This window comes from Diadema antillarum, unplaced genomic scaffold (assembly GCF_040938485.1).
Source record: "Diadema antillarum isolate AM-2024a unplaced genomic scaffold, OU_Dant_1.0 scf00000112, whole genome shotgun sequence".
NCBI lineage: Eukaryota > Metazoa > Echinodermata > Echinoidea > Diadematoida > Diadematidae > Diadema > Diadema antillarum.
The window spans coordinates 3,977,335-3,990,814 of record NW_027271001.1 but is presented as its reverse complement, the minus strand read 5'-3'; the positions used below and the strand labels follow the sequence as shown (position 1 = coordinate 3,990,814).

The window sequence follows — 13,480 nt, the reverse complement described above, 5'->3', positions numbered from 1 at the left end:
CGGGAATGCCAGAAACACTTTCACCATTTTGGGGACAATTGAGCAGATGAGGAGAAAAAGGACGCACAACTGTTCGACTGCGCATGCCCCCCACAGGCGCTGGTGTGGCGGCGGCATAAAAAACCGCGAACGAGAGTGCGTTTTCATCAGTTGATAACCAAACGTCTGCTCAAAGCTCTCTTCGCGACGCTTCGCAGCTCTAGGTATCAATCCAGTTATCTTGCCAAGATGGTAAGTCCATCTCAGTACATACTCATAACATTGACCTTTGTTCTTGTCCTCCCCCTTCTCTTAAAGGTTTTACTTTCGATTTGTATGTCTGTATAAAAGTATTCCATTAAACATATCTATGTCGATGTTTTTGTCCAGTGTATTTTATCTTGAATAAACACGCGTATGCTTCAGTATTGATATACTCGGATTTGTTATTAGCAAGCCATCCTTTAGCAAACCGTTCCTCAAAAACGCGTAAACTTGCACGCTTTGTGTATCTAGGATATAGGCCATATTTGACAGTCGTTTGCTAAGACGTACAAAGCAAATATTATGATCATCGTTGCGTTGGGACCGCAGTTACGTAATGCTCTCGTAGTTATCATTGATTAAGCTGTATAGCGATAAAGAATGGTGCAGCAACTTATCCTAAATCTTTCAAGTATTTACGGCTCGATTCCAGATTGTCATTGTGAATAAAAAAGCATGCTAATATGTGCTAACTTATCTAACTTTCTTACCTCAGAGCTGGAATAAGGACGCTGGAACAATGATTGTGTTTACACGCATGACGTATGCCGAAAAAAAAATATTGATGACTTGAGTTTCTCCTGATTTTTACGTAGATAGAATTACAGAGAAGTGCAATGAAGGATGAGTGTTTAATAGGCATAGAAGCTTCATTATTACCCTTGAAACGCAGACGTGTATTCTATAGTTGTAGTTTTACTGGCAGGACTTGCCACTGCAGCTTGCAGTGTATAGTTCAGACAGGGGACATAATATCATGACCGGCACATAAAAGTGCAATTGTATCGTAAAGGACTGGCATCCCCAAAGTCTTGAGATATCAGAAGACTGAATTTGCTTTTATGTAATTAAATTTCTTGGGGGAACAAAAAAAGAGGTGCATCACTATCATGTTATTATGATTCAACAATCTGTCTGTTTATCAATTGGTGTAAGTTCTGACTTGTTTTTTTGAGCATAATGATGGTACTGCTATGAAACAGATAGAAAGATAAATAACTGAGATGATACAATAAAATTATGTGGACAGATATAGATAGATTTTGAGATAATAGTACATCGCAAAATGACAATATGATTACATATAATTGTATATATGCGATCATGGCAATATATTACACAGTTTCGATTTGCATTCTGTTTTCCGATTCATTTGATGACTTTATTTTCCTTTTAACCCTCCACTGTCAAGCGTGGAGAAGCATCTCATTAAGTGCAGGCGATAGAGCGGGAGGCATATTCCTGTTCTGATACTGTAGATGGTGCGTGCAGTGCAAAGCTGGACAGTGCCACGACCCAGCGATGCCATTTTCGCGCCATACAAGAGCGCGAGTGTTCTCTTGATTAGGGTAGTGTCTGGGGGAGGAAAAGATAGAAAGAGATAGAGAGAGGGAGAGGGAGAGGGAGAGAAGGCCAGAGAGATAATGATGATGGTGATATCGTACATGAAAGATAGAAAAAAGGGCGTTGGTCCTGCGCAAAAGCGATGCGCAGTGCGCGAATTCCAGGGTCTAATCTTCACTCATTTTTGTAAGCACATGTTTTCCAATGCCATTATCGATTTATGCCTGACAATTTTGTGAAACAAATTCCAAATGATAACAGTTATTATCGACTGAATAATCCAGCTGCCGTGCAATACAACCCTACGCTACCACTCTTTGTGCTTGATGGCTGTATACCATTTGTGAATACGGTAATGAGGTTGTATGCTATATGACTGGGATTAATCTGATATGATCCGCATCAACTTATGTTTTGGTGCATCATTGATCATCTTTCTCGTAGTGTTATGCACTAGTGGACCAATCTGTCAGTACGGAATTTGCAGCATTTATCTCGTTATTTGATTAATATTTTTTATCTCGAAATTTGTTTTGTATTTCTGATGTTTCTTATTCCAAAACTGCATAAATCTCACGTTTGGCGTTGTAGTGGTTGTCGTTTTCCTCTTTTGTAATATAGGTTAAAACAAACATGAAATAAAGCCTACAAAAATATCAGGTGATTACTCTAGAAATAAAAATTTTTACGAATGGCCTCATTGCCTGGCCAATGATGCTGCAAATCATTTCCGTACGCCAAAACCTCCTAACGACAGCGTGGTATTTATATGAAATGTCATATATGTATACCAAACCGACAAACATGCATAATGACATTGTGTTTAATTCACACGCATTCAGCAAGGTTTGATTTGACGCTAACGTTGCCTATCACAAAAGGACAGCGAGACGGTTTTAAATTTGAGTCGGGAAATTAGAACAGAATTTCTCATTGCGTCCAAGACATCGCCAAGAGGTCCGGTATACAAGATTGGTTCCTCGCATTCGACTTCCTTTGCCTGTGTCCATGAAAATAACTGCTATGATACAGGGCACCCATAATAGAGCCCACAAATACGTCACTCCCCACACTCTTCACACGGTATGATTTGACACCGCACGGGTGTGGCAGGAGGCGCTCGGCTAAAATCCATCGCAGCTCCCGGAGGGGTTGCCATGGACACGGCTATGGGTACGTATTGGACGGAGGGTATGGGGGGGGGTGGCTGAAGGTTGTGCAAGCCGCTTAATGAGCAGACTCGCTTGTCGCTGGCTTGCTATTATTGTGAGTGTGAAGTATAGAGATCGAGATCGAGGGGTACAGTCAAGGGTGGCGTGAATAACGGATATTCTGCTGGTATAGGCATGGAGCAGACGAACGTATTATTATGTGATTGTTTTACTCGAGCGCCATCTAGAGCGATCATTCATCTCACAAAAACCTGCAAAAGCTCTTCTGAGATTTTCTGCGTAATATTCCATCATCTATAGGCAGAAATCCACATGACAAACTATGTTCTAAGCTGCGTGTGTGTGCGTAAGTCTGTGTGTGTATGTATGTGTGTGTGTGTGTGTGTGTGTGCGTGTGTGCGCAGAGAAAAAGAAGGTAGAGAGAGAAAAAAAATGAAAGGTAGATGCAAAGATGGATTGCATATATGCATTAGATCTTAGACCACTGAGAGCAATTTGATTCCTGAGAGAGCTGCAGTGTATTATCACGTACGATAAGAAAAGTAACATTCCAATGACCAGCAAGAATATACAGTCCCTGAGCGACGTTCCATTGTTCTTCCCACATAAAAGTAAAATAAGGCGACGTTTGAAACAGCGACTGAGGGTCATTAATGTCTCGTGTTGGATGATCGATGTGGAAAATAACAGAGTTTTGACATTGTGCTGACTTTGTGATGAAGATGACTTTCCCCACGTGCACTTTCCGTCCATACACCTCACCGTGACTCACTGTCGCACATCTAATATGTGAATACGTGAGATGCTGCCACTTCTATTCAGGGAGCACAAGGCCGAATTAATAATCATGGCAATACGCAGCTCTCGTCTGAAAGAAAAGCAGAGAAATTAAATTGAAAACGCCCTCTATGCATCGGTGCATGGGATTAATTAGCGACGCTATCGATCCACGAACAACAGTCCGGATATTAGTCCTCTGATCGGTGTTCAGGGTCAGCAGATCTGATTAATGCAAGATACATCGTTATGCCGCCACTTTCGAGGTTGATTCAATCAGAGACTGAGCAATCTCCCTGTAAAAGTTAATTTGAATAATTGACTGGGAGCGGTGTTGATGTTCCTTGTTTGTTTGTTTGTTTGTTTGCTGTTGTTGTTTTTTTACGTCAATGACAATGCCACCATCCAATTATCAGATTAGACTGCCAATATCTGTCAATATAGTATACTGGGAGTTATATGGACTGTTCTCTCTCGAGTATAAGTCGCAAACTTTGAATAGCGTAATAAAAATTATGGGCTGATGAATGACGTGCCTTACCAAATTGTTAAGACTGAAATAAAAAACAACAACGCAAGAACAAGCAAACATAAACAAGGTGTGAAAGGACGGAGTGTGAATGAAGTGAATGGAGGGCGTGGAGGGTGTGAACAAGAATAGACACTTTCGGTATCCTGCGTTTGTGGCTGCTAAATGCCAATCAGTGTCGTTTGAGATGTAATCCACACGTTTTCACAAGGTGTCTATTTTTTGTGAGTGTTGGCGGGATGCGATGAGGTATGGGATGGATTAGTTCGTAGAGACGCATGCGAGCGTGACATGATCCTGGCAGTAATTGTCACACATCGTCTTGATAATCAATGAACATGATGTAGCATTTGCTAAATGTGATAAATTTTCCGTAAATGAGAAGACTGCCTGACAATGTCCGAATATTGAAGTGAATTATCGCAAATTTCAACTTTTCCAACGCGCATTAAATACCGACACTTTCCACCTATAGATGCACAGGAGTCTTTTCCAGATCCACCGTGAAGGGGGAAACACATATCCGAGGGCTTGCAAGACCTAGAAAACAACTTGAAAGCTGTCAAGAAAAGATATATGACAGCCTGTCTTTTCCCATGGCAAGATCGAGATAAATTTCGACCAGAATATGAAAGATATTGTCATGTCAATCATAATGTAGTTCAAAGTAATGGTGAGGGTCTGGCATACAATGGGCGGCTCTTAAAGACGAGAACAGGTGAAACAACTGCGTCCCTCCTTTCCTGGAATACGGCACTGTTGATACGTTGAATTTCTATGGAAAATCTCGGTGTCGTCTGCCTGAAGTAAGCGACTCGATGTTAGTCTGAGAGGATGACACACAATGAGTCATCAAGACGAGCAAAATGTGTTGTTAGTTTCCATCCAGCGAATGTGTTTGCTTCGATCGACCAGGGATACCTCATGCGTAATGTTCTCCACAGCCAGTCGCGACCAGTCTGTCTCGAACGATGATAATCGCACGATGTGGGATGGCGGGATAAACACTGCCGTCGTACAGGAGCAGGAGTGGTCTGTCTTCCACTCAGCGGATAACTGTGCAATGCGTCTGTCTGAAGAAGCGATCTTTCAGGCGGATTTCTGAAACTAGTAACTTGATGACTAGTTGAATGGTTTTATGTAGTGGGCTTGCCCGAGTAGTAAATCAGGGATGATTTAATCCGTCCTCTCTACCAAATTAATTGCATTATCGATATTAATATATATATATATATATATATATATATATATATATATATATAATGATTGTCATGGTGAAAATACTAATAGAATTGATAATAAGATAGTGACGATGATGATGATGATGATGGCAATGATATTGATTTTAAAAAAAATGATGAAGAAAAACTGTCCCTTTCCTTCATACATTGGTGAGAAGCTACCTGAAAGCAGAAATATCTAGTAGGCCTATACAATTCTGCGGATTCTTTCTCGTTAGAGAGATTACTGGTTCTGTATCGTTGCCGCAACTCACTGTGGCGTCACTACAGTGCACGAGTCTACTGGTCGAATACTTCTTAGGCCTACCCACCCTTTCGTAAGACCAAAGCAGTGTCGGAGTATTTACGGTCTACAAAAAATAGATGGCAGCAACGTAACTGCTTTGAACTGCAGCTTTTCGAGGAATAGACACAATTCATTTTCTTTTTCTATATCGAAAACAACAAAAACAACGCCGTTTCCATCGTGACAGTCTCATGATTGAGTATGCGGTCACATGATAAATTGTACACAATCACTTGAAACCAAGAAATGTCAGATGACGTTTGTGTGCAAACCTTTTTCCTTGAGCCTTCATTCTCGCATATTGTCCCAAGTCATAATAAGACAGCCTCATGCTCCACATAGAGTAATTGATACATTCAATGATCGTCATCATTCTCATCCCTCTTCCAGCGTGAATGTATCTCAGTCCACGTCGGTCAGGCCGGTGTCCAGATCGGCAATGCATGCTGGGAGTTGTACTGTCTGGAGCACGGCATCCAGCCCGATGGTCAGATGCCTTCTGACAAGACCATCGGAGGAGGTGACGACTCCTTCAACACCTTCTTCAGCGAGACTGGAGCCGGCAAGCACGTTCCCCGTGCCGTCTTCGTCGATCTCGAACCTACTGTTGTCGGTAAGAAGTGCTATAGAAATTTCGGGAGCGTCATTTTTTTTTTCAGTTCCTTCTTCATACAGACTTTAAAAAGAAAGGTACAATACATTACAATATAATTATCAACTCTCAAAACGGTAACGGCGTTCGTTCGCAGTTATCATAACAAGGTATACTTAAAATGTTATACTGCGCTGAATAGTTTGCAGAATCAAGAGTGATTGCTCAGCTCCGTTTTTGTTTCTACATTTTCCGAGCATGGAAGTCGACTACTGTATTATTTTACCTCCAGCATATGTGTCAAGGAGATGGGTTGAGGCTAACTTTATACCTGATGCACACTTTTTAAAACTGTTAAAATTCCCCTTCCCACATAAAAAAAAATATATATATTTTATGTGTGCTAATTCTCATGGGCGCTGCATACATTCGAGAGCATTCGAGAACATTATTCATCTCAGAGAAGGTAAATGGGGGAAAATACCTTAAATATGTAAATGTGGATATACTGCACTTATAATCATATATTTGGGGTTAATTGCCCATTAAGTTAACACGATCTCAAGGGGATGAAATGTCATTTCATTTTTTCTCCGATTTACCTTTGCAGATGAAGTCCGTACCGGAACATACCGCCAGCTGTTCCACCCTGAGCAGCTAATCACTGGCAAGGAGGATGCCGCCAACAACTACGCCCGTGGTCACTACACAATCGGAAGAGAACTCATCGACATGGTTCTCGACAGAATACGCAAATTGGTGAGAGGAAAGAAAGAAACAACAACCACAATACGTCGGGAGATATTCCAATGAATGTCATGAATGTTAGATCGTTCTTTTTCAAGACATTGTCGACATTCTTAGCCTTTGTAACGTTCCGAATCAAATAGGCGCCAAAAGGCTCTCGTGTCACCGAATATGTCTTACAGTATTTTCTTTGTTTGCGTGTGTTGTTGTTTGCTCGTCTGTTTGAGTCCATGACATACTCATAATCGTTTACGTGCATTCATTTTAAGAAAGTCCCAGTACGAATTCAAAATAGAGGCGAGTCGTCGCAGTAACTCAACTTCCGCACCCATTATGAAAGCCTTCAGTTCAAGAATGTACATTTTTGTTTTTTGTCTCATTCAGGCTGACCAATGCACCGGTCTTCAGGGATTCCTCATCTTCCACAGCTTCGGCGGTGGCACCGGCTCCGGCTTCTCATCCCTTCTCATGGAGCGTCTCTCCGTCGACTACGGAAAAGAAGTCCAAGCTCGAATTCTCCATCTACCCCGCTCCACAAATCGCTACCGCTGTAGTCGAGCCTTACAATGCAATCCTAACGACACATACTACTCTTGAGCACTCCGACTGTGCCTTCATGGTCGACAATGAGGCCATCTACGACATCTGTCGGCGCAACCTCGACATTGAGCGTCCCACCTACACCAACCTGAACCGTCTCATCGGCCAGATTGTGTCCTCCATCACCGCCTCTCTGCGATTCGATGGTGCTCTCAACGTCGACCTGACGGAGTTCCAGACCAATTTGGTGCCCTACCCTCGTATCCACTTCCCTCTGGCAACCTACGCTCCCGTCATCTCTGCCGAAAAGGCCTACCATGAACAGCTGACTGTTGCCGAGATCACCAACGCCTGCTTCGAGCCCGCCAACCAGATGGTGAAGTGCGATCCTCGTCACGGCAAGTACATGGCCTGCTGTCTGCTTTTTCCGGGGTGATGTCGTCCCCAAGGATGTCAACGCCGCCATCGCTACCATCAAGACCAAGCGCTCCATCCAGTTCGTCGATTGGTGCCCAACTGGTTTCAAGGTCGGCATCAACTACCAGCCACCGACCGTTGTGCCTGGTGGCGATCTGGCCAAGGTTCAGCGCGCCGTGTGCATGCTGAGCAACACCACGGCCATCGCCGAGGCCTGGGCTCGTCTGGACCACAAGTTCGATCTGATGTACGCCAAGCGTGCCTTCGTTCACTGGTACGTGGGAGAGGGTATGGAGGAGGGAGAGTTCTCCGAGGCTCGTGAGGATCTGGCTGCCCTGGAGAAGGACTACGAGGAGGTCGGTGTAGACTCTGCCGCCGATGAGGAGGAAGGCGAAGGCGAAGACGAGTACTAGACGATACTTGAAACCAAGAGCTACCCGCAATACGATAATCATATTTCATTTTTATCATACCTTAGGTCATGACTCTGTAGGTGAAGATACGAAGATGAATTCCTACCACATCAATTACAGGGTGTTCCATATGCAACGGGACAACTACAGTTTTATAGTAAATGCGTGAAACCCGTTTACTGGCTGCCAAGCAATACGAAAGATGTGAAGTGCTCTTCAGTAAGGCGTAGCGTACAACCGATCCCATGTCATGTCCTACACAGCTCGTTGTGATCATTATTGCACAAATTGCCTTTAATCTACACAACACAAATTGCGCTGAATGAAAGGTTTCATTAGAAGTCGAAACATGGCAAGATATATTTCCTCGTCTTGCTATCCTAGTTGCTCATTCCACCGTAGTTTGATGTACTGATTATAATTAATTCATGGGTTTGCAATTACTCTATACTTTCACTAGTTAATCGATCAAATTAATAATTTTGCAATCAATTTAATCCCTAGACGAACACACTAGACTATTTATTATGAGAAGTATATTGACAATTTATGGTTTATTTTGCTTTTTCTACACATCTCATGTAGCGGTAGAGAATCGAAAAAGGTGAAATGGAAAAAAATAAATAATCTATAATCAAGATGAAATCTGTATCGCTCTCGTTCATTCCTCTTTATACTTAGCCGGGTTAGGGAAAAAGTGCGAACTTTACAGAGAATATTGAGAGACAAGTACTGTCATTGTGTCGAGTGGACAAGAGCACAGTGTAGTCACTGATGTCTACTTGTAGTGTGACTTTCATTTTCTTCCATTAGACTTTTGGATTTGGATTCGTTGTTACCGTGGAGAAAGAGAGAGGAAGAGGGGGAGGAATATAAAAGATATATATATGATATAGAATATCTGCATTATAGATATTAATATATATATATCATTTATTTATTTATTTATTTATTTATTTATATACATATTATGTATGTATATGAAGTAAACATAATCTATACATATACATAGATTTACATATCATACAGTGCATATTATACAATCAGAGTTCATACTCACAAACAGGTTACGGCGAATACTGATGTCTAGAGGAGAATTCCAGGCCAACTATTCGAGTTAGTCTGAGGATAAGGAGTAAGAATAATACGTTACAAGCACAGCAGTGAATTTTATGAATAAGAAAGTAAATCCTTCAGTCAAGTTATTGTGAAGTATCTTGTTACTTAGAAAGGATTATAAAGGGTGATTCTTTTCAAACAAAGAGTCCGTAGACAATGACGTTAACACCTTGTTAAATTAAGTCATACGTACATTTTTTTTTTGCACATCACGTGCGAAATAGGTTAATCTTCGAAATTGCAAAAATTGTTTGTTCTCGGGGTTTTTCTCCCACTTTTAACTTATCAAGATCAATGTAAACATATCAAAGAGACTCGTCGCTTTACGTTGGCTGTTGTCAGGTCTGGCAAGTCAATGGGGTACCATTCATAACTTGTGTAAATAAAGGTGGTGTTGTCTACTAGGCCTCCTTTTTCGTGAAGGTTATACAAAATACATGATAGTAAATAAAAACTCAATGAGTACTGCAAAGGGAGGTGCTGAAATAGATGCCTTTTGCCCAATGCTGTTGTTCTGTTAATGCTCCTGGTGACATCACAATTTCACACTTTTCCAGCAGAAGGAGGTGTTCTTTTCATAACACTTATGCAAATTTGTATTCATAGTTTTTCGAGAGCAAAATAAAAACGGTGAGCGCGGCCAGTCGTCAATCTTCCAAGTCAGGCGAATACAAAAAACAGAACAGCGCCCCCTATCGATAGAATGAAAAGTTTCTGCATACGCTGATGATACAAGGGGGTTTTAACTTATTCAGTCCTGCACTTCCGAGTTGAAAATATTTGGAAAAAGGCTGGATGGTCTCTAAAAAGACGCTAAGATTGTATTTTGCATTAAGAGAGAGTATAAATAAAAAGAAATGAAATGTAATAGCGATAGAAAAAACTCTCTGCAGTTGAAAAAGAAAATAATCCGTGAATAGATAATAATTATGATGATTATTGTATAACTTCAACACACTTTTATAAGATGTTATTTGTTATGATATTGTTCCCATATAACCTGCTATGTAGTAACATTTTGTTACATCTTTTTATCTGAATCCAGCGGAAGTACTCCCGTGTCAATTAGACAAAGCTGATGATGGAATTTTAACCCTTTCCTTCCCAGGGGGTTTGGATAGTGTGAACATCCCTCTGGAGTTTCCTGTGCCAATCAACACTCAACGCACAAAACTGGTTAACGAATGCCAACAAATATCATAGATACCACTGCCCTAATTCGTGTACAGAGTTTGCAACAATCTAATACATGAATATAATAAAGAAATCATTTTAAAAAGAGCCTCCAGTATAGAAAAATAAACTCAACAACATACATTAATTTTTTATGTAAATCACCATGTAATACACGTATCACTTTCTACAACACTCTAATAAGCTAACGACATTGACACATTATACGGCTTACAATACATTTACGTCCTCTCAGATTTTTGTCATTTATTGGAACGTTCTGTTGGGAACTTTTTTCTCTCTTCTTTTAAAGTAATTTATTTTTGGGGTGAATTTCCTCTTTAAGTTATTCACATGAATTCTGCGCCAGAAGATCAAACCACTGACAATCGTGGCAAGCGAGAAAATGCTTGTACGCTGAGTATCTATAGCAAATAAGAGTTTTCAGGTAAAAATATCATAACTTCTCTATAATGCCTGTGTAGAAGAAGTTCTATTACTTCATCTCAAGAAGTCAAGTCTGTACAGTATGACAGCCCGACTAGTGACTCAAGCCAAGGATTACATTCGTCGGCTCTTCGAGAAAGCTGTCTCGCTCCAGCTCTCATTACACTGCAATGGAACAACATTTATCTTCTGATCATTTCTCCCAGCAATGCCCAGTCTTCAAAATATTATCTAGAATCAAAGTGTACATACTTACTCAACGAGGATACCGTTCACATATTTTGATTCTTCACAAATTTCCTAGACACCATTAACGTGGGGGTTTAATCAGTCTGTCTTACTGTTTTCATTTAACTATATATCTAACGCATATAAATGGCAAAAAAGAGCACCTGCGAACATACTTTGAAACAATACATGGTATGAACATTTTCATCACTGTTCGATAGCATAAGAATACATAAGCTTACAAAGCACATGTTTTGCTTACGATACATTGTTTTTTCTTTTCTTTTCTAAACCAAGATCGAACATTAATACTTGTCAAAGTGAAACAATTTGTTAACGAAACATAAGAGACATTGAATCTCTCGCTTATCAAACTATTTGTCGTGTGTCCAGCTTTGGGTAATTACGTTGTGTATTAAAACAGCTGGCCAGGTGTGAGCCCAAGAGGGCGCACATATATTTTTATGGTCGATCTTTTGGTTGCATCGATACCTCCTTGGTTCACTCTGTGCGTTCAATCAAAACGGATTTGTTACAAACTTGTTTTAGTGCTGCATGTGCTGCATTAAAGAGCATGTATTAAAAGTTAGTTACATAGGTTGCCTACGGAGCAAGATGTTATTGGTTGTCCTATATGACCAGATAGGTGAGAGAAGTGTCACCTCCCTGTCCTAACCAACAGCACAGACAATGATATTGTGAAAATGAGACATTCCTTTCCATAGTGCTTCCCTCCACAACAATTCAAAGACCCCCCCCCAAAAAAAAAAAAAAGATGAAAATAAATCGATAAAAATGAAAATAAAATAAATAAATAAATAAATAAATAAATAAAAATAAAAAATCTGAATAGCGTATAAAAGCCATTTATTTTGTTGTTGTCATGGTTTCACTACTCTGAGCACTCTACGTTGGCAGGGGTTACACCATGGATATACTGTACCTAGGTCCATGCGTTACACTAGGCACTAGGGCAGTCCTTTAGCACATTTCCAGCCATCGCATTCTTGCATAGGATAGATTCAAGGACCAATGCGAATCGGCATGTAGGCGTTATAACGCAGCCGAGTACACCTTCCTGACCCGATCAACCAATATAGAACTTGTTGTACGTTGTAATATGCAACTATGATTATATCAAGGAGTTATCACACACTCGATCCTTGAGTAATAACCCCTAGCTCTCTTCAAGAATACTGTTTCAGTGGGTTAATTATTACACACACCTAGCGTGATACACAGCCCGTCGGTTTTTTCGTCAGTAAAAGAAGTCGATTCCGTTCTATATTTCGCACAGTCACCAGGCCAATCCAGTGATTTACCAGCTTGGGAGTGTGAACAACTCCCAAGTGGTGCCCCCTGATCATAACTTATCGAGAAACTGAAATACGGAGTGCGTTATTGGAGGTCGAACACCACGAGGCTGTACTGATTAGGGAGAATAGTTTAGAAATAACACAAGACACTCACGGCATAAACAGACAAAATCGCATACTACTAGTACGTGATAGACACATTCAGTTACAGCACACTCACCTGCAGAATGAACAAAGAGAAACTTTTCCCGTGACTAAAGTTTTGATGAAAAGAGGAGAAATCAAAATTACAGAGACAAAAACGCAACCGATAAAGATAAGTAGACTCATTCCCTGTCTTCTTACCCCAACAAATGCGACATATTCTTTTTTTCGCATATAATTTACTGGAATGCGTGTTTTCTTTTGTTTTGTTTTTAGATAGTTTTGTTTGGCGATTATCTATAAAAGGTGAATACTCAAACGCTTATTTCCAATATAGTACATATTCCAATTATAGTACAGGACAAACACTGCACACATAAGTATAGAGACACATTCAAGATATTTAATAGGAAATGAAGTACAGTATATTAACCTATAACTTGGAAAGATGTAATAGCCATTTAAAATCTTATGGGCTGTATCTTTGAATGACAATATCTACATACGTTCGATCGTTACTTCTAAAGCATGTAGGATTTTTCCATCTATAGACAGCTAATTCTTTCAACCATTCATACGGCCATAACTGAAATAACTATACATTCTTTGTCGATAAGAGTAAGGCTTAATCATCAGAAAATATGATATAAAACATATGATATGTACATACACTTATATTTGGCGAGATTACAGACCACTTTATCAGAGATCTCTAAAGTCATGCCAAATACTAAACGAAAAACAGAGTAGGC

At 40.3% G+C, this 13,480-nt stretch overlaps 1 pseudogene; it reads left to right on the top strand.

The window, feature by feature from the left end:
• Positions 1–5,050: 5,050 nt before the first annotated feature.
• Positions 5,051–8,902, top strand: LOC139719598 (tubulin alpha-1C chain-like; annotated as a pseudogene).
• The last annotated feature ends 4,578 nt before the right edge of the window (positions 8,903–13,480 follow it).